This window comes from Balaenoptera borealis (assembly GCF_965194805.1).
Source record: "Balaenoptera borealis genome assembly, chromosome: 21".
Taxonomy (NCBI): Eukaryota; Metazoa; Chordata; class Mammalia; order Artiodactyla; family Balaenopteridae; genus Balaenoptera; species Balaenoptera borealis.
This window is the reverse complement of record NC_138880.1, coordinates 32,326,121-32,348,150: the sequence shown is the minus strand read 5'-3', so window position 1 is coordinate 32,348,150 and position 22,030 is coordinate 32,326,121. Positions and strand designations below refer to the sequence as shown.

The following is a 22,030-nucleotide window of genomic DNA, read 5'->3' as shown; positions in this document are numbered from 1 at the left end:
TTTGATTACTGATTCAGTCTCCTTACTAGTTATAGTTCTGTTCAGATATCCTATTTCTTCATCATTCAGTCTCAGAAAGTTATATATTTCCAGGAATTTATTCATTTCTCCTAGATTATTTAATTTGTTGGCATGTAATTGTTCATAGTAGTCTCATAATTCTTTGTATTTGTGTGGTAACAGTTGTCATGTCTCCTCTTTCATTTCAAAAAAGTCCTTTTTTTCTTTTCTTGATTAGTCAATTTTGTTTACCTTTTAAAAGTTTTGATAACCTTAAAAGGTTTGTCAATTTTATCTTTTTTAAAAAATCAACTTTTAGTTCTATTTATTTTTTTCCCATTTTTTTTCTACTCTATATTTTATTTATTTCTGCTCTAATCTTTATCATTTCCTTCCCTTGGCTAAGTTTGGGTTTAGTTTGCTCTTCTTTTTTTAGTTCCTTAATGTGTAGAGTTAGGTTGTTTGAGACACTTCTTTTTTACAATGTAGGTGTATAGTGCTGTAAACTTTCCTTTCAGTACTGCTTCTGTTGCATCCCATTTTTGGTATGTTGTGTTTTCGTTTGTTTGTCTCAAGATATATTCTAATATATTCTAATTTCCCTTTTCAATTTTTCTTTGAGCCACTGGTTGTTCAAGAGTGTGGTATAATTTCCACATATTTGTGACTTTTCAAGTTTTCCTTTTCTGTTAATTTTTAGATTCATTCCACTGTGGTTAGAGAAGATACTTGATATGATTGCAACCTTAAATCTGTTAGGACTTGTTTTGTGATCTAACATGTGCCCCATCCTGAAGACAGCTGTAAGTGCACTTGAGAAAATAATGTGTTATTCTGCTGCTGTTGGGTGGAAATGTTTTATATATGGCTTAAATGATATAGTTCAAAGCTCTATTTTTTTCTCTGTCATTCAGGCAGATTCCCTCCTAACAATGAGCAAAGCTGCCTACCTGGTTAGCAGCCTACCAGGTTAGCAGCCTGAGTGAAAGCCCAACCAAGAAGTCCTGGGAAAATCTCTGATTATGCCGGCCCACGTCATATGCCTTTCTCTGAACCAATCACACTTTCCAGGAAAATGAGGTAGTGTTCTGAAGACCATGCCCATGCATCTCACCGCATGGCTGACACTGATTTCAATAAGGTAATGAAATGAATTTCCCATAGGAACTGGGTTTCTGTTCCTATGAAATGGGAAGACCTGAAAATACAGTCGATTTTCTGTCTATCTTAACCATGAAGAAAAATTTTATGACACAAAACTGTTTAGGGCATCGTTATTTATAATGACTAAAACCTTAAGACACACTAAAATATGCTTTAATGAGAGAATGGTTAGTAAATGATGATATATTCGTATGACCATTAAATTTTATATACAAATAGTTTTATTAATGTGGGAAATGTGTTAAATGTCAAATGACAAAATAAAGACATAACTCTACAAGACTGTCTAGCAGATCACAGCTATACAAAACATTGTAAAACACATAGGAAGACATCTAAAATGTTACAGTACAAAGAGTAGCTACAAAAAATTTTTTTCTCTCTCTTTTTTTGTATTTTCTTGTTTTACTATAATGAATATGGATTTTATATTTAGAAAATAATCAATATTTTACTTAAAAGAGAGACAAAAAAGAATTTCTTATGTTTACTAGCATTTATGTTTGAAGGTAAGTCTTACAATTAGGACACTGGAATCACAGGAGGAATTATAGGGTGTAATAAATGTTTAAAAGCAGAGGCTTAAACAGACAAATTGTGCTTCAACCAAGTGAATGGAGTTTTCATTTATTTTGAAAATAAAAAGACTGTATTAGCAGGCATTCGGGGACTTGGAGTGGTTCCGCTACATGACACTGAGGTGCCTTTCTTAATTTCTCTATAAGTGGTGCAGGGCATATTGGCACCTCGTTTAAGAAGCTGAGGTGTGTTCACTGTGAAACAGCCTATAGTCAAGTTTTAACAGAGGCAGAAAAGGCTGCTTTTGTTCATTAACTCCACAGGGCTCATATTTGGCCTGGAACTTCAATAAAACCAAGAAATAAATGAGACTGTGAAATAAAACTGCATGAACACTGGAAAGGTATCTGTTGATTATGTGGTACTAAATAAAGTAGCATTTCTTTTAACTGTACCTGTTTCTAAGCAAAGTTAGAACTGATGATTCTCAGGGTGTGAGAGACCGATAGTAATTCCATGAAACACCTTCCATCTGGATTCTTGCTGCTACTGTTCTTGCTATTTTAATTTAAAAATCTTATATTGATTTGTTTACTTATTATAACTAGCAATTATATCTCAGATTTAATTTTTATTTTTAATTTTTAATTAACACCTTAATTATGCTACTGTGAACATACTGCCTCCCACTTTCCCTTTGTTCTTCACAGGCAAGCTAGCATGGCACGCTGCTGGTAACGGGTCATGGGTGTCCTCCCTTAGTACCACTGAAGGAGTAAAGAGGCAAATAGTGACCAAAACATAAACAAACTAACCTGGCGAAGGAGCAGAATTCACAGTGATAAAATCCTAACTTAGGATGTTCATTAGAGTTACAAACTCATTTACATTAGTGTTTTCTAATCATCTGCCATGTTCATGCTCGCTGGTACAACTCTGTCCAAAGAACTGGATATGGTCCCTGCTCTGGAGGAGCTTACAGTGTTCTTGCAGAAACGAACATACAAGCCACTGTGATGAGGTTAAAAAGGGGGAGGACCGTAAGAGGGAAATCTGCTAACAGAGCAGAAAGGAAAGGAATGTTAGCTCATATCTGAAGGGTGAACAGCACAGAGAATTTCAGGCTAGGGCTGCAGGATTTTTTTTTTTTTTTTTGGCAAAAAAGTCATGGGCTTTTGAAAAGTGCACTCAGGAACAGTGGAGTTCAGTGTGACTGCAGCCTAAAGCGTGTGTCGAGGAAAGTAAGCTGTAAGCAGATTATTGAGCGCCCGGATGCTGTGCTAGGGACCGAACATTATCCTGTAGACCACGGGAAGCCACTGGAGCATTAAAGCAGCAGAGGGTGGCATGAATAGGTCTGGGCTTCAGTAAAAGAAAGCTTGTGACAGTATGAATGATGGATTTAAAGGGTGAAAAACTATAAACAAGGAGGCCAGTCAGATGCAATAATCCACATGAGAAAAGAAAAGGAAATAAACAAAGGCAGTGGCAGTGGAAATATAAAAAGGGCACACAATCGAAAGACAGTCCAGAGTTAGAACCCACATATTAAGAGTAGTGAAATATATACGGCCTGATTTCTCTGTGTCCATCACTGTATTAAGGGTTCCACACACTTTTGTCTCATTAAATCTTCCTAACAGTCCCATGAGGCACGTTCTGTTTCTTATGCCTGTTTCACAGATTTAGGAACTGAAGATTAGAGAGGTTAAGTAGCTTGCTCAAGATCACATAGGTAGGAAATGGGAGAGGTGGGACTGAACCCAGGTCTAACTGATTCTGGAGCATGACAAATCCCTACGATAAATACCCTCCAACCTGCCTAGGTAAGCATGGGAAATGAGGAAAATGTGGAAATGAAAGATGACCATGTTGTTTATGGCCTACATGACTTGAAAAATGTGAATTCCATTGACTGGGGTAAGGAACATATGAGGGAAAGCAGGTTTCTGGGAAAACATTATGTAAATAATAAACATATATATGTATACACACACATGCACGCATATATAGTGTTGAACACATTTACCTTGAATATTGAAAATATATGGAAGTTTAACTTAAGGCTAATGTGCTCTGAGTCACTCTCGTGGAGACTGTTGGAGAAACCATGGCAAAGAGTGCCTTGCCATGACTGAGCACACGGTTAGAAGACACCAGAGCTGGGGGCAGATGTCTGTGGCATTACTTCCTTTAAGGAAGGCACAAAGCGTGAGGACTCTGAGAAGGAGGAAGGGAAGGAGCTTTCAAAGATGTGGCCAAAGACCCTGGAGAATTCAGGGTTAAGAAAGCCAAGGCAGAAGAAGGTTTTGAACAAGAGATACTGAAAAATAAAACACACCATTTCCAAAAGCATAGTCTCAAATATCAAAGAGAGATCACGTTGCAAGAGAACTGAGGAATGTCTGTTGGATTCAGCATTGGGGGATCACTGTTGACACTGAAGAAGGATGGTTGGGGGGAAAAGGCACCTGACACCAGACCACTATGATACGCAGCGTGAAGGGCCTGTGAGAAGAGGGCGACCTCTTCTGGCAGAATTGATTCTTTCCTGGTGAATGTGGCCACCTCTTCCTCAAACCCCATAGCGGAGGGATTACAGCGTCACAAAGCAACAGCTACGCTTTTACAAGAACACTCAACATGTTCCAAGGGTAAGACGTGGGCGTTTTCCTCCTTTAGTCTCTGCTCTAAGCCTAAGAGAGACCCTCAATCGTTTTGTTACAAGAGAAAGCTTGCTCCTCAGTCCTGACGGTTTCTGCCTCTGGAGGACACTCAATCACCGTAAGCTACTCCTAGCTGCTTTCTGCCCCTTCACCAACTCAGACCACCTCAGTGAGGTACTTACCCAGTTGGTAATTGGGGAAGGTAAACTGGACATGCTCAGCTCTTTTCCATTTATCTCTTTGGGAACCAGCCTCGGGGCAGAAAGAACACAATCACAGCTGCTTTTTTTCCAGGCAGGTCTCCTATCTTTCTGGGGGGCCAGAAGTTTTGAGGGATAGCCTGAAAGACACCAACATTTGGTGTATTGGCCGCAAACATTGTGAAATGAGGTGAAAGCGCAAAGTTGAGTAGGAAAAGAAAATAAATGCATAGAAAGAATTTGAATTGTGGCTAAAACATGTGGTTTGGAGCCTTCACCGTAAGTTTTACAGCAAATACTTTGTTTGTAGTGACTTATATTGGACCAAGTTTCAGCTGCTGTGGCATGGGCCAGCACCTTAGGGCACATGGTATTTTAATCTGGATCTATGGACGCAGATTATGGCCTGTTTCTCTCCGGGACGGCACCTTTCCATGGAGGTAAGTCTAGAAGGGCCCTGACAAAGGTGCTTGAGGTAGTGAAAGCCCTCGGCAGGCACAGGCAGCGCAGGGCTAGAGCTGTGGCTTCCTGACCTAGAAGTACACTCTCATGTGATATGCTGACAGCGGAAACCCCAACAGAGGCCTGTGGCTGCAGAGGTCTTAGTGCTCAAGGGCAGCTCAGGCGAGAGTTAAGTCTAGAGAGAACTGGAGTTTTTCTGTAAATTTGTAGACCCTGATATAGCTGCTTTTAAACTACAAGGCAGCTGAGTCTCATGTGTGCTGGGAAGTCTTTCTGAGGTTCTATCTTTAAATTGTTGTCACCAGGCTCTGATAAGCAGCAAGGGACCAATGATCAACTGCCCCAAATTATTTTCTCTATTCACAGCCAAGAAAAGGACTGTGGATTTATGAGGCTTGTCCACAGGTTCAAATGGAAACGACTCAAAGAAATACAGGACAGTTTTCAAAGTGATATAGTTATTATAGCGGGGGCTTTCACTGGCTTCATAGTATTGTGAGGGAATCTGCCTGAGAAGCTTAGGGAATTCACAAGCAGAGGAAGGACAGTGTCTTGAGGAGCACAAGACAGACACCCTGGGTCTCATCGGAGCCGAAGGGGCACAGGCGTCAGAAGCATCCACAGTAGTTTCATTTTAGAAAAATGTCGCAAATGCTTTTCTGGTTGAAATAAATATGGGCGCAAGATGAAAAACATCACTAAAAAGCAAACTTCTTAGGCTTAGGCCATTCCAGAACAAAAGGCAGAGGCGTTAGCCACAATGGCACAGGATTTAAAATGTCTTTCTGCAAGATACATGGCAGCTATATGAGCAGACAGAGCTCTCTGTCTATACAGACCAAAGTGCCAAGAACACGGAGCTCAACGAGGAAATGGAGGTTAAGAAGCAACGCACGGGCAGATTTCTCCTCCAGAAATGGTAGGTGCGCTGCACTAAACCCCTTTGCTGGAGACTGACCCCTACTAAATTTAAATGAACAAGTCAGAGTTCCTAGTGAACACCTATCAACCAACCAGTGGCATCTTGGTGAGGATCAAAATTGAGACTTTTTTCCATCACCTTCTTTGCGGGGAGCCAGTCTTCCAGCCTCCTCGTATTTTAACCCTGTGTAACACTCTCTGCTGAGGGTATTACTGGACTTGGTGACTCATTTCTGAGAAACAGAATAAGACAGAAGACACAGTGTATGACTCAGAAGTGAGACCATAAACGAAAGTGCTATGTCACTGCCTTGCTTTCTCTCTCTCTCAGATCACTGGCTCCAAGGGAAGCCGGCTGCCATGTTTTGAGGGCACTCAAGCAGCCCACGGAGAGGCTCAAGTTGTAAGAAACTGGGGTGTCTGGCCAGCGGCTGGTGAGAAGCGTGAGGCTGCTTATTACCACATGAGTGAGTTTGGAAATGAGTCTTCAGTGTTTGGAAATGATGACGACAGCCCTGGCCACAGCTGGACTCACCCTCATGGGAGACTCTGGGCCAAAACCAACCAGAAAACTTCCCCCGGGATTCCCAAACCACGGAAACTGTGAGATAATACATGCTTGTTGTTTTAAGTTGCTAAGTTTGGGGGTGATTTGTCACACAGCAATAGATAAATTAATACTCTGCCTTTCGTTTAGAAATAACTGAGTTTTAACCACAGTTTTAGCTAACGTTTAATGAGTTCAAAGGAATTTTACCTGGGAAAACTGTTCTAAGGCCTGAGGATTGTCTGTCTTTCTTAAAGTCAGTTTATATAGGGGCAGCGTGGTTATAATCTTATGTCCTGTTACCCTTTGGACACTAGAAAGACAGATGTATCTGATACCTTGTGTTAAATTAATAAAATGTATGAAGTCCTGAAGAAATAACCCCACTCTCACATATTCAGATACATTGAGAAAAACCTCTAATACAGATTGAGCAGAATTAAAAAATTGGGAATTACTTTAATTTCTAACTTTTAACTCGTATTGTCAAGAAAATTAAATTTTAAACATTAATTTCTGAATCGATAGGTGTGGCCTTGAGTTCCCCCTGAGAATTTGAGTGCAGACGAGGGCTTCTATTGAAGTTTTCTGGCATTTTATTATTGCAGCACTTATATATTTTATTATGTCTCTTAATATTGTTATTATATCTCATTGCAGAACCAGGGCTATGTTACCTCAGAAAGCATGGTTGGACATAATTTGGGATACGGGAAACAGAATAGGGAGTAAATGTTCAACTTTAAATAGAGTACCCCTGGAGTAGATTAATTAACGGAGCAAAAGACTCATTTTGGAGCTTTTTCAGGGTAAAATGTATCTTTCCCACGAGTGGTCCCAAGAGGATTCCAAAGGACCCGTGATTCGTCTTTGAGAGAGAGGTGAGGAATGGTCTTAGGAACACGATCTCCCAGACAGAGAGAGCCCTGCCTGAGGAGTTAAGCCAGGGAGGAACAAAACAAAACACAGCAGAGCAGGGCAGAGCACACCCGGGGAAGCTGAGGCGGAGTGCCAATGCTTTCTTCCTCTGAAGGCTGTTCTAGTGATAGTACTGTAAAACCCGCTCCTGCCCTGCCCCTTTACTCTGCCCTGAGCAGGTGGAGTGATTCATCTGACTGACAACTTTCAAAAGAAGGAACTGGGCATGCAGAGCCAGCCCAATCGATTTCCCTCTTGAGAGCGCTCGACTCCCGGCTGCCAACGTTCTCCATCGCTCCTGGGTGCAGGCTCTCCCCCAAGACCAGTGCCCTCACACATGCCGTGACTGGGTGGGTAAGGCTGACGAATCTGGGGTTCATTTACCAGGCCCATTGGCCCTTACAACTAAGCCTTCATCAGTTTTTTATTTTAAGCAACAGTTTGATTTTCCATATATTTTACTCTTCATCTTATTCCTCAATTTGTTTTGAATCTGACAAGGAAGAAGAGGGTTATATCCCCACCAGGGAAACCAACACTTCTGTCAAAATTCTAGTAAGGGAAAGGATTTGGTCTGAAATGTTCAAAGGTAATGATACAAAATGTCCTTTTGATTGTATGTTTTTATCACAATCAACCTAAATATGATTGAGGTGTTCACAGGATGCCCCTTTGGAGTATATATTTTCTTTGTTTATGTAACAACAAATAACACAGGAAATGGTATAACTAATAGTCATGTTTATCCTGTGCTCAAAACTGGAGTTTTGGAGCCAGGCACATATGACTTCTAATCCCAGGTCTGGCAAATCACATAACCTCACTGAGGCCATTTTTAAAATTTGTGTCTTCATGTTCATCTGTACAACAAGGAGTAGCAGTTACTCTGGAGGGTTAATGCAATGATTAAATGAGATAATATATCCAAAGTCAAGCACAACACAGTGTCTGATATACAGTGGGCACCCAACATATGGGAGCTGTGGTTATTAGATCCTAAATTCTATTTTGTTCTACTCTATAATAATTCACCAAGTACAAAATCGCAAACCAGAGGATTTTTCCATCATAAGGAAATTCTCTGAAACTGTAATTTCCTTAAGATAGTCTTATTATCACAAACAATTGTTCTGTTAAGCTTGCAATTAGTAAATCTGTTACTTTAAGCAAATGTTAGGTTATCATCTCTCCTTCTCTAAATTCATAATGTGCCATTTTAAGGTAATTCAAGCATTCTGTCAGCTTTCACCACTTAATTTGTATGAATCTAGGGGCAAACTGAGGTCAAGGAATAAAGGTCCCCATGGATATGGTTGTAAAAAATCTTTTAATACTTTTAATATTAGATTTGCTTGTAGAATGTCCATGGTACAATTTAGTAAATTCTGGTTTTGCTGCCTTAGTAAAAAGTTCCTAATATCAGTCCATAAGGAATTTTTTGGAAAAATTCCTTTCTTGGTTAAATTATCCCATTAGCTGCACAGTCCACCGTTGCGAGACTCTGTTGTGAAAATGAGACTTTAATAACTTTAAGTGTCTAAAATTGATCTCTTTCCCAGCATATGGATTTACTGCTGCCAAGCTATAAAAGAAGCCTTACCTCATATCTTGTGCACAGGGGGAACCTTTTAGGCTCAACCTTCCAAACTGGCTCAGAGATGCTCTGTAAGATACTTTCCCTGAGCGCCTGTGTGTGCACTGGCTGATTTTATATACTTAAATTTTCCCACATTTCCTAGCTTCCAGCTTACTCTCTCTCCCCTCAGATCCCCATCTCCCTTTGTTCTGTACCCCAAATCCTCCAGCAATTCAAACCACCCCCCAACTTTTACCTAGTTCCCCAGGACCACACTCAACGTAGGGGAGGAATGGCTTGTAGAAACCATACAAGCAGTTACTTAATGAAACAAGATTGTATTTCTAGCAATATAAGTTCAATATAATGCCATTAAAAATGATAATAGTATTCAAACGCAGACTCTATTTTATTGGAGTGGCTTACCTGTGCTTATATATATATATTTGTTTAATTTCAAAAACTATTGTTACCTGGAATAAAACAATAGTTAAATGTACAGTTTTAGGAGATGAACATTCCCCTCTTAAAGAAAGAAAATCAGACAAGATTTCCTCATTAAACATTAAAGAGACTATATAAAAGGAAACACACCTGAATACTATAGTCTTGACACGTCTTAAACTCTTTTGGTTACTATAACACAGAACAGATTTTATACTTCCCTAGCAAAATAAACAAAATCTTTTCAAACATTGAGAACAACTCATTGCCAGAGATAAGCTTATTCATTGATGGGAACTGGCTATATAATTATATCTACTTCTAAGTTCTTTTCAAAATTTTTAAAAAATATACCTGGTGATTCCAAGTACATCAGAGGGTAGTTTGGAGTGAGTCCTGGGTCCATATTTGCCTTTCTGCTTAGTAACTGTATGATCACAGACAACTTTTCAGTTTCCTCATTACTGAAAGAGAATTAAAAATAGTTTCTACCTCTAGCCTCATCAGGTTGCTGTGAAAATTAAATGAGAAAATGGGTAATGTAATTAGTACAGTACCTGGAATATAGTAAATGCTCAATAAACGTTAGCTCTTACCATCAGAGAAAGGGAATGTATACTTATTTGTAAGAGTTTATCTAATTTACTCATGTATTGGCTATATTGAAACAGAATTCTTTTCTCAGTTTAATTTCCTTTGAACACAGTTGTTCTACAAGCTCAAACATGTACATGGAATTCTTCCTGACATTTCATTACTTTTACATTCCTTGGGCTAACAGCAGGCTTTTAATCTCAGACAGATTTTCACGCCTTGATCATCTTAAAATATCTGCTGAAACTAGTATTCAAAGAAAGTAATGTAGTGACACTAACATGCTTTAGATAGAGGTTTTCATTCCACACAGTATGGAGAAAAAAATTTGATTGGACCATTTTCAACCTAAGGCAAATTTGGAACTATATCGATTTATTTTGGAGCTCCCTTAATGCCTTCCTTGATAACAAATTTGTGCTTAACTTTTAAAGTTAATCAGAGCAATATCATTTTCCTAGTGGTTAACTTTTTTCTACTTTTTTTTTTTTTTTTCTGTTCAAGATCTTGGGTCTCACAGGAAAACAAAAACCAAACCAAACCAAAACAAACAAACAAAAAACCAAACAAACAAAAACTTCTTCCATTTCAACCAAGTACTCTTTATTCCCTGTGGACTAGACATCTCATTTTAACTTCCATATTTTTCTTCTCTGTTATCTTCATACTAGAATCATTTAATGTCATAACAGATGTCCTTTATATGTACTTTCAATTGTTAAACAAACCCACCATTCTTGTCACTGTTCTCAGAAGATTCATTCACAAGTCTGTTCTTTCACTTCCAAGGAAACACGAATCATACCATGAAGTACTGTCACTGACATTTTAATCTTGACTATTGGAGAAGTTGATCTTTTCCTCTTAGATTCTCTCCTCCGTGGGTTTTTCTTCAATCTTCTAGTTAATTCTCCAGTTAATTTGCAGTGGAAAATCATTGCTATTGCTTTATATTTCTAGAGTACGTTATTTAAATCTCTAGTTATGCTCCTAACGCATATGACTTGGTATTAGAGTTGGCTTGATTCAAGTTCACCTGCCCATCAGATTACAGTCCCCATCAGTGTAGGGGCATTGCTAGAATCATTACATTTCTTACAGCCCTTGCACATAATTTGAATATAATAGGCACTTATCAAATGTTAATTGAATTGAATATCATCTCCGAAATGAATATTACTGATTCAGCCACTTATATTTCTTGGTCACATACTACGTGCCAACCACTCTGCAGTATAATTGTGGCCCTGTATAGCTAGTGCTCTAACAGTAGTACATTATGTTGCTCTTTCTTGAATCTCATCCTCATTTCGCCGAAAAGTATTGTTATCCTTTCTTCTCAAAAAAGGAAAAAAGTGACTCAGAGAGGCTGTGCAAGGCACAGTGGCAAAGTTGAATAATGAATGAACTTGATTTTTATACACACCTCTATTCAAGTGTTCTAGATGTCAAATTTGGCAACCTGAACACTTTGTATACATTTGTACTAGTTGTAACATTTTGGAGCCAAAGGGTATCAGGTTACTGGTTACCCAACTCTACCTTTGAATTTTTCAGGTGTAATATTATTAGAATTTATTTCTTAACAATTTTTGAATAATGCGACTAAGCAAGGAGAGTTTGAAATAAATTTCTTTCACCTTGTATACTGTTTATCCTACTTAAAATAAAAGCATATTAGAAACTTGACCAACTAATGCAAAATCTGGATGCAGGTGAGGAAACTTCCCTCCAAAATGGCAGAAACCAATGTCATAACACAATGGGTAGACACAGCTCCCATAGATAAGCCCCTACTGTACAAAATGCTGTGTACTAATTTATCTACAGCCGAAATGTTGGTTTTCCCTCATGAAAATACTGCTCCCAAATTCCACTCTTTCTGAAAAACAATTAACCTGTCAAGTTTAAAGTTTTTCGTTCATAATTTGGACTGTATCCTGCCATTGATATTTATTTTAATCTCCTATTGATTTCTGTGGGAATTCTTCTTGTAGAATTAAGGCAGGATATAGCCTCAAAGGAATTTCTGCAAAGAAGGTTCCCACTTTCATCTCTTTGTGTTGGATTTTTATTAAGTTTAGTTCATGACGTTGTATATTTAAAAATAGGCCTACAGGCTAAAGCTATGATAAAGTCTTCTATTTTTGTATTCAGGCTGAAAGGTCAATGAGAAGTCTCACAGGGAAGAACAATGTTATAAATTATTTTTAACATGTTTTGGTCCAGTTTCTAAAAAAATCAAAAGGTATTTATATTATTTTAAAATGTCTTTTTTACTTTATATATCCCCAAATGTCTATCTCCCATGAGATTTCTTTTTAAAATACCCATTCAAACCATGTTTAAAACATTTTAAAACACTAGATATAATATTAGGTAGTCATTTAAAATTATAGTAATGATGACATAGAATTACGGATCTTGGGAATTCTTTGGAATGAGGTTAAGTTTGAAAAAAGGCAAAGTAGAAAATTATATATATAAATATTTATAGTAATGTAAAAATGCACATAAATAAAGATGGGTAGATCACAGAAATTTTAAATTTGTGTTATAATTAGTGGATGTTATGCCTTATCAAATTTCCTAATGTTTTGTATTTCAGGTAGTAACGTTAAAATTCAAATGCAAACAAATAACATAACTTACCTTTTAAATTCATCAGATTCATATGAACTTAAAGTCATGACAAAAACTGAAGTGAATAAGAGCAAGGTTATTAAGAATATGCTGGTATTTCAATTTTTAAATTAGTGGTCCTTGGATCACTTCTAGAGCACCTAGGGGCACATATTGTCATCTGGTAATCTTTTTTTTAAATTTTCTGGTGTCATGAAAATCTCTTAGAAGTTATGGAATAACAATAAAATTTGACCAAGACAATTTCTGATGCTGCTCTGCCCACCTGATAGATAGGGTTATTGTCTGGACCAAATGAGAGAATGTTTATGTAAGTACTTTTAAAAGAACATGTGAAAAGCAGCAACATAATTTTCATCGTTACTCTGAATACCTTCCAGATTAGATCTCTAATTTGATCTCAGTTATTTGATAAAGAAATGTCATTAAATGAAAAAAATTTTGAAGTTTTATTGTAATGTGGACTCACATTGTTCTCTGTCCCTCAGGAAGACACTGATGCTAAAATGAACTATTATTTTAAAGACACTCGTCTTGGGAAACTCTCCTGCTGAGGAGGAAATGTCCTGGTTCCATTATGAAAACTGCAAATTAACCTCATCACTGTATTTAACTACAGTAGTTCCCCCTTACCCGTGGGGGACCCGGTCCAAGACCCCCCAGCAGATGCCTAAAACGGCAGGAGTACCAAACACTATATGTGTCTCTTCCTATACACACATACCTATGATAAAGTTTACTTTATGTTAGGCATAGTAAGAGGTTAACAACAATAATAGTAAAATTGAACAATTATAATAATATACCGTAATAAAATTTTGTGCACGTGGTCTCTCTCTCAAAATATCTTATTGTGTGAACTGACACCTTTTCCATCTGAAGTATGCACTTATCACACACACGCATTTGAAGTCTGAGGCTCGACAGCAAAACTAGCACGAGTTTCTCTTACCTTCTTCACAATTTCACGGATGGAGGGTTCGTTCTTACCGTAGGTCTCAGCAACCCGGGCACAGGATTTCTTTCCTTCCTTATTTAGTGGAGAACTTTCACCTTTTTACTTAAAGGAAGGACCGTCAGGCTTCTCTCCGGCATCTCCGAATTGCCAGCATCACTCTTATCTTGGGGTCATTGCTCGGGAAGATAAAGGTCACTGGAACGCAAGAACCGCGATATTGAGATCGTGGCTCTGATAACCCAGGGGCCAATGAGTGACTAGGGGCGGGGTTCGCTGGACAAAGGCGTGGTTCTCGCGTGGCCCCGGCAGCTGACCTCGCGAGAGTTCATCCCGGTACTCAGGATGGCGCGCGATGTAAAACTTCCCACCGCGGAAACCCCGGAAAGCGAACACTGCGGATACGGAGGGACTCCTGTACCTGAATTGGTGGTAAGAGTGTGAATGAAGTAGAGCTGGGTCGCTCGCGTCCTTTCTCCATACAGAATTCAGTTTGGGGAGTGTGGTCAGCCGACTGCCTTTGAGCCAAGGTCACACTCTTTCCAGAAGGCTCGTGGACGGTGGGTGCCCAGCGAGGCCGGGGCACAGAGGCCCGTCCACTTCCGCCCAGCTCGGAGCCTCTACCGCGCTGACCTCGCTCTGGAGCGCCCCGCGGCCCGGCAGACATTGTGTCCGATCTGCCTCTTCCGCATCGTGGCCTGACCGCTCCTCTTGCGCAATCCCGCTTCCTCCTTTTCTCCTTCCCAAAAATCCTCTGCAGTCCTGTCTCCACGCCAGTGTCTGCTTCCCAGAGAACGCAGCTGACTCCCAGAGTAGCTCAAGAAAGCCAGCAGCAAAGACGTGGTCCCAGGACTGGCTCGCTGGCCACCATTTGGGACTGAGGACACCAGCCCGAGCGCTCCGTGACCCGGGAGGAAGCCCAGCTGCTGGAAAGCTGCTGGTGGCGACTTGGGAGCCTCTTCTTGCGAAGGAAATGTCATGACTGATGGAAGCAGTGCACAGGACAGTGGATTTAGTGGTTGTCATTAAGTCACGGCACTGTCCTTCCTAATGAAAAGCTAATAGTATTGAACAAATAATTGAAAATCAAATGTGAAGACCAGAGGGCCTCCTTGGTAGCCTAAAAGAGGCCAGTTTCCTCTCTCGGGAGAGGAGAAAAAAGCTTAAGACAAAACTAAGGATTTAGACCATAGTCACTGATCTTCAAAGACAATTGAAGGTTCAGCTGAAGCAGGCCTGTTACACCAAGCTCAGGGCCCTGAGATCAGGGTATCTGGGTAGATGCCTCTTGAGATTTTGATTCCCCACATTTTTTTTGTTATTATTATTCCTACACCTTATTTGTCAGAGCACTTTTAGGTTCACAGCAAAATTGAGTAGAAAGTACAGAGAGTTTCCGCATACGCTCAGCTCCCTGCTCGGGCACCCAGACTCTTTTGAACGCTCTGAGCCTGCAGAGGCGAACCCCTCCCGTGAAGAACGGGCCCTGCGCCCACGGAGGGGGACAGTACGGCGCTCTCCACCGCAAGCCCACAGGGGTTCTCTCAGGATGTGCCCCTACCCCTCCTGTGGCTGCCAGGCCTATAGGCGTGGTTAGGTCACAGCATCACCCGGACGGGGACTTATCAGACCTGCTAGAGGAATAAAGGGCCAAGGCCACAGAGGAACCGCAGGAATTAGTCAGCATGACCAACAGCCATGTAGGATGGCAGGAGACAGGGAGTCCTTGTGGGATCGCAGTGGGAGGTTTCCTGGTCAAGGGGACTGGCAAATAAGATATGACCAGGGAGAGTTTATTGACCTGGAGCGTTCTCTTGTGATATGGGACTTAACCCCCTGCCAAGAACCGCAGGGGAGGATGCAGAGATGACTCCTAGCAGCCTGGAGAAAGAAGGGATCCACGTTGAACAGAACTGAAATTCCCAAAATGCTATGGCAGATTGTAGAGAACTGATTAAAAGGCTCAGAGAAGCGGGCCTGCTAGAGTGGTAATATTTTTGTGAGGCCAGGAAATCATTCAGGTTTTTTTTTTCCTTCCACAGGAAGGCTCAGGGGATACTGGGCACTCAAGAGGCTCACAAATTAACCGGTTAAGAGGACATCAGCTTCACTAGGAGTCAGCGGTGACTGTCGTGTGCAGACCAGGACTGAGGGTAAGAGAAGCTGTCCTAGAACCTTCCTCACTGATAGCAACAGAGATGCTGGGCCTGAAGCAAAGAAGCTAGTTACTGGCTTTTAAACACCGGAATCTGGGGGAGTGGGCAGGGTTCACAGTGATCATAATGACCATCAAGGTCAGAGAACAGCCAGTGTGGTTTCACCCCTGGAGAGGTATAGAAACAGCACATTCCAGACCTAAGATTACTGCTCTGGCCCATACCTGGGGGAATGAGCATTCTGCAATTAACATCTGAAGGCACAATGAAGCACCAGCTCAGGAGCAATGCTCTGAGGATGGGATCCCATCTCCCAGGATACATGCTACATACCGAATTAGAAACCCCTATATGATGCTTTGGTCCCCAGTAGGAAGAGTACGTTGGTTTGGGTGCAGGAGTAACGAGCACCAAATGACCCAACCTTACACCTCTGGGATCTATCAGGTTACAGGTCCATGTCCTCAAAGGAGGGCAGTAACCATAACGGTTAACACTTAAGAAGCCCTTACTATGTGCCAGACACTTGTAAGTGGTCTGCATGTGTCCATGCATGTAATCCCATCAAAATATTGCCAGGTATTTTACTATCATTAACCTCTGGTTAATGTGAAACCAAAGCACAAAAAGGAAACTTGCCCAAGTTCACATATTTACTAAGCGTAAAACTCAACCACCACGAATACCAAAATTTAGGATACAGTAAGTCAGACAGCATTCAGCTGATATTGAACAGCCAAGGTCTAACAGTCACACGAGATCTTGCAGTCAGGGCTTTACAGCCTGCCAGGGCTCAGTGGCAAGTCAAGATCTATTTACTTATAATAGAGAAGCCGTGGTTTTTCTCCCAAATCATCAGAGCCCCGGCTGTTTCTCTCACCACAGGGTCTATTCTGCATCCGTAGGATCCACTGAGCCATAAAGACCAAATATTGCACCAGTGGGAGAGCATTCTTGTTCTCTGAGTCGAACGGGCTATTGTTTAGCGCCACTGCATATGGGTCAGTGCAACTCACAGATATTTAATTTATAACACATATTTTTTTAAACCAAAGAATGGCACTTTTTTTTTTTTCCATTTGGAAGAGCAGATACTTTAGACCATAGGACACTCCTAAATCTTATGGAAGTGGAAGGTCTCTGTACTTCTGTGGCATTTATCTTCCAGGCTGTGGCACTCGTGTGCATCATCTTACCAAAGTAATAGGGACCCTGCTCTGTTTTCTATCTGCATGATGTCAGTAGGGTGATGTCCAGAGCACTGATGAGGTAACTACTCGTCCCTGCAGAATGACTTGGGACACAGAACTAGAAAGTTGATATAAACCTGTGGCAAGACAGTGAAGATGTATGGCTGTCTCTGTCACATGAAAACGAATTTCTGCTATTTACTGCTTTTGGAGATAGAGAAGAAAGCATTTGTCAAATCAGTGGGTGGTTAGGAAGGGCTATATTGATCTGTTCCAGTGAAGAGACCACATCCTGTACAAATTTGCAAGATCGAATCCCCACTTGATTAAATGTTGGATAATCTATTGTCATTCTCTGTAATCAATCCGTCTTTTTCACTAACCAAACTGGACAGCTAACTATGGAAGTGATGTAATCTTCACTCCTACATCTTTCAAGCCTTTAATGACATGGCAAATTTTTGTAATTCCAACAGGGCTGTGGTATTGCCTTTGACATATTCCTATTGTGGGCAGGAAGAACTCCAGAAGCTTCCACTTACCCATTCCTAACAATGATAGTAATAATAACGAAATCTTGTATCGCTTTTACTACCGTCCAGACACTATTTTGAGAACTTTATTTACATCTATTAATTCATCTAACTTCCTAACAATCCTAAGAAATACATGGTATTATCATCCAACTTTATAACAGGAGTTATCACAGTTCAGGGAGCCAATGTGGTTTCCATCTGTTGATGGAAATATCTACAGTTGATTTCTGTTTTTTGTTATTCATGGCAGTTATATACTATAAAGTTGCCCCAACAGTGGATTGGTGAATAGTGAGCCATTGCTCCTAGGGGAAATATATATATTTAAAGTTGTGTGTGTGTGTTTGTGTGTGTGTGTGTGTTTTAAATCCTAAAAACAGTTTATCCTGGTCAATGCTCTGTTCTTGATCTTACAAAAGTGAAAACAATCTTCAAAAGTGTTACGTGACTTGCCTGAGGCTGTTCACCAGCGGCTGCAGAGTTGGGTTTCAAACCCCATTCAGCCAGCCCCAGAACCGGAGCTTCTTGCAGAGCTCTGCCCGCTGCTGTCTCCATCCTCCGGGCATCTCTATATGAGAACTGAAACAAGAAAATAGAGCATCTCCTTGATGGACCTCAGTAGGGAATATGTATAATTGTGTAACTAAAGATTCCTACTTAATGTCCATGAATGATGGCACAAGCTCTGCCAGTATTGATGCTGAGGCTACACATAAATTTTATTGAGTCGGCAGATTCTCAAATAAGCATCTGTGGATAATGAGGACCCACTGTATCTTAATTTTGCATTTGGTAATTGGGAAAATAGCCACGGTCGTGTCCTCTGGTCAGAATTCTATTATCTCCTGACCCTAATGGGCTCTGCTCTCGCTGGACTGTACTCATATTCACTGGCCTCAGGAATCAGGTAAGAGCAATTGTTGGATGGTACCACTGTCAAATGAATAAGTGTGAAGGATCTAATGCTCTACCTACTAGGTCTTCTGAGACAGCATTCATTGGAGAAACTTACAGAGATAAAAGCAATAGTGAGTGTGTGATCTTCTGTGGCCCTTAGAATTCTGGAACAGCACAGATGGATGTTATGGGTCCCAACATCTGACTGATGTTGAGAGAGGTACCCCAAATTTGGGGCTTTGGGACTTTTAAGCTCTAGGATTAGAGAAGTATCAGCCTCTCCCCTGGCATGATCAGAGGCTGGTGTTCAAGCCTTACAGTTATGATAGTAAAACAAGGCAGATCCTTGGTGTCCAAGTTTCTCCCCTGGTGTGATCAGGGGTCTGGGGTCTAGAACCTGTAGCCTGAGTCCACTCCGCCAACACTCTACCAGCCTGGGTTGCTGTAAACATGTTGCTAGAGCAGTTTTCAGGGAGATCTGCAGGAGTCTTTGCCTGCAGAGAATCAGAGGTAGATCGGCTAATACCTACATTTGATCGTGAAGAACTGGGTATCTCGCTTTCCCTTCTTATGGTTATTCTTTTTAAAAAAAAAAAATTTGAAACATGGTTGATTTACAATGTTAGTTTCAGGTGTACACAATAAAATTTGATGTTTTTATAGATTATACTCCATTTAAAGTTATTATAAAATGTTGGATATATTTCTTGTGCTGCACATTACATCCTTGTAACTTATTTATTTTGTACCTAGTGGTTTGTACCTCTTCACACCCTTTCCCTATCTTGCTCCTTCCCCAAGCCATCTCCCCACTGGTAACCACTAGTTTGTTTTCTCTATGAGTCTGTTTCTGTTTTGTTATATTCATTTGTTTGTTTTTATGGTTATTCTTATTTTATGGTAGAGTCCTTCGAGGAGTGCTAATAGGGAGACTCAAAGAATATTACTGGGTTGCTATTGCACAGATTTTCTTATGTATTCCTGACGTCTCCTTCAGTCAAAGGGCTCTGAGATTGTGAATCAGGCGAAGGATTGCCGTTATCCCTGTGTCCAAGACAGACCTTTGTTCACCTGAACTGTCCTTGCTCAGATGTACAAATCAAGTAGGACTCGAATGGGCTCGCCATCAGTTTTCATCCTAGGAACCCCACGTTATCTGGCCACCATCCCTGATCTTGCAGACCAGACCGAACCGCACTGATTACGATGCAGTGCCAGATGCCTATGGTAGTAACCACATGTCTCTTGCTCTTGGTGATTACGCATGACCCTGTGACCCTGTCACCCCAGGAACTTCCCTTATCCATTGAAATCAGGGAGTCATTTCCATTTCAGCATCTTTCTCCAGCAGCTCTATAACCTACAGACTGCCAGGAAATATGTCTGACCTGCCGGCATTGTTCTCAGAAGGCACTGATGAACGCTCTGTCTTCAGGGCCCTCCCTGGCTCAAAGTGAGGAGGAGAGAAGCCAGCCACACCTGTTCAATTTACCCCAACCTATTTTACGTCCCAATATCTTTGGATTTCTTTACTCATGTTATCCCAAAATTTTTCTGCCCTCTCAGGTTGAGTTAGCAAGAGCCACCCGAGACCTTATTTTAGTCACTCAGTGAAACAGTTAGCATTATTTCCAGCTGTTGAAGTTCCACTGAATCCAGAATTCTGGCACTTATATAAAGAAATTCAGCCCAAACGAAAATTAGGTTTTCTCTCCTTGCTCAAGCAAGCACAAACATATCCCCCAGAATATGAGATTCTCAAGCAATGAGATTCTGAGTCTTTAAACAAGGCAGGAAGTTAGATCCTGGTTCCTTTACCCCTCTAAGTCATACTAGATTATCCAAATCCAATGCCAAGAGTTCCATTATTACCAGCCATGGCCCTAACTGTCTCACAAGATTCTGCTAAGGTTGTAAAGTCAACTGGTGTGGAAATCCACAACCTGAAGATATATACAACACATTTGCTCTTCAGCTATTTCAGTTCTGCTCATGAAAAGATGAGAGATTCATTTAGCAATCCTAGGAAGCCCCTGAGATTTCATCTATCCTTGGAGTCAAGAATTTTAAAAACTGGCTAATCATTGTCTTTCTTTAATCTTCAATCTTTTCATTGTCCATAGAATCAGCTATCCAACCCATAGCATCAATGCTATTTCTCAGCAGCGGCAAGCCAGCCCCTCACATCCTTGCCTTTGACGGACGCCGCAGATGGTATCTGGTTTAGCTGTTTACCACTGCGTGCCATGAACAAACACATTTCCATTCCTTAATACCATCTAGATACCACACTGCCTTCAACCTCAGATGACCAAATAACCCATTTCAGGTGCCTTCCAGTTCCCTGGGGTTTCTGACTGCCACTCTTCCTAATATCAATTTCTAAGTCCATGAAAATATTTGTATTTGGAAAAAAAAAGAAACCCCTCCAATGCTAGTGCAACTAGTCTAGAATCTCACATAAAAGGAAATCCATAAAGAGTACAGGCTTCAGAATCATTTAATCTCCCAAAGCAGAAATGTGTGCCAGGGCTCGGATTATTTGTTTCTTCTCTCTGCTTTGCAGAGTGCTGGATTCCTCCTAAAGCTATTTCACATCAAGGCTCTGGGAAGTATCAGTGCAGGTTCTATGGGGAAAAGAGTGACTTTCCTTGTCTCTGTGTGATGAATAAGAAGAAGTTAAGCAGAAGCCTCTAGCAGACTTTCCTCATGTCGTTTTGCCACGTGAATGAGTTAAATCCTTTAATGTACATTCATAATTGTGGATTCTGCTTATAAATAATCTTTTCTATTTGAAGCAGCACACTGGAGTAGGAATTTCTCTCTGGATTCTTTATTTTGCTACAACCGTGTGGTAAGTTCTATTAAAGCAGGCACTTTATAATTTTTTCACTGTGATATTCCTAGTGTTCAGTAGGTACTCAATAAATAAGTGTGGGATGAATGACAAGGCCTGCTCTTTGAGAAATCTTCCCTGTACCACCCAAAAATGCCTGGGGATGGACCATCCTAGCTGATGCCTGCTATGCTCTGGATTTTAGAGTATAAAATATCTCTTTCCCTTGGTGTAATTTTTGTGAGGTTTATTTTCCTTTGCCTCTTGTGATCTGAGCGGTCCCTTAGTGGCCAAGGTTTGGATGTGGATAAAAAAGAAGGAGTAAACGAAGCCTATTTTTAGCCTAGACTCCCTTACTCTGTGTAGTCTATACAAATGAAGTCACCTTGGCTCTTATGTTTCTGGCAAATGAGAGGGTGATCTTATACAAGAGTCACTTTAAGACAGGGCTCCAGGGGCTTCCCTGGTGGCGCAGTGGTTGAGAATCCGCCTGCCGATGCAGGGGACATGGGTTCGAGCCCTGGTCCAGGAAGATCGCACGTGCCGTGGGGCAACTAAGCCTGTGCGCCACAGCTACTGAGCCTGCGCTCTAGAGCCCACGAGCCACAACTACTGAGCCCGTGGGCCACAACTACTGAAGCCCGTGCACCTAGAGCCTGTGCTCCGCAACAAGAGAAGCAACCGCAATGAGAAGCCCACGCGCCGCAACTAGAGAAAGCCTATGTGCAGCAACGAAGACCCAACGCAGCCAAAAATAAATAAATAAAATAAATAATTTTTTTTTTTTAATCTTAAAAGAAAAAGAC

The 22,030-nt window shown here is 40.8% G+C and overlaps 1 long non-coding RNA gene across 2 annotated transcripts in view; it reads left to right on the top strand.

Annotated features, from left to right (window-relative positions):
• The first annotated feature begins 2,831 nt into the window (after window positions 1-2,831).
• LOC309619444 overlaps window positions 2,832-22,030 on the top strand; it is a 99,866-nt gene continuing 80,667 nt past the window's right edge. For both annotated transcript variants that reach the window (XR_014238966.1, XR_014238967.1), the window contains exon 1: window positions 2,832-15,762. This is a non-coding gene — a long non-coding RNA (uncharacterized lncRNA). The remainder of the gene's footprint in view (window positions 15,763-22,030) is intronic.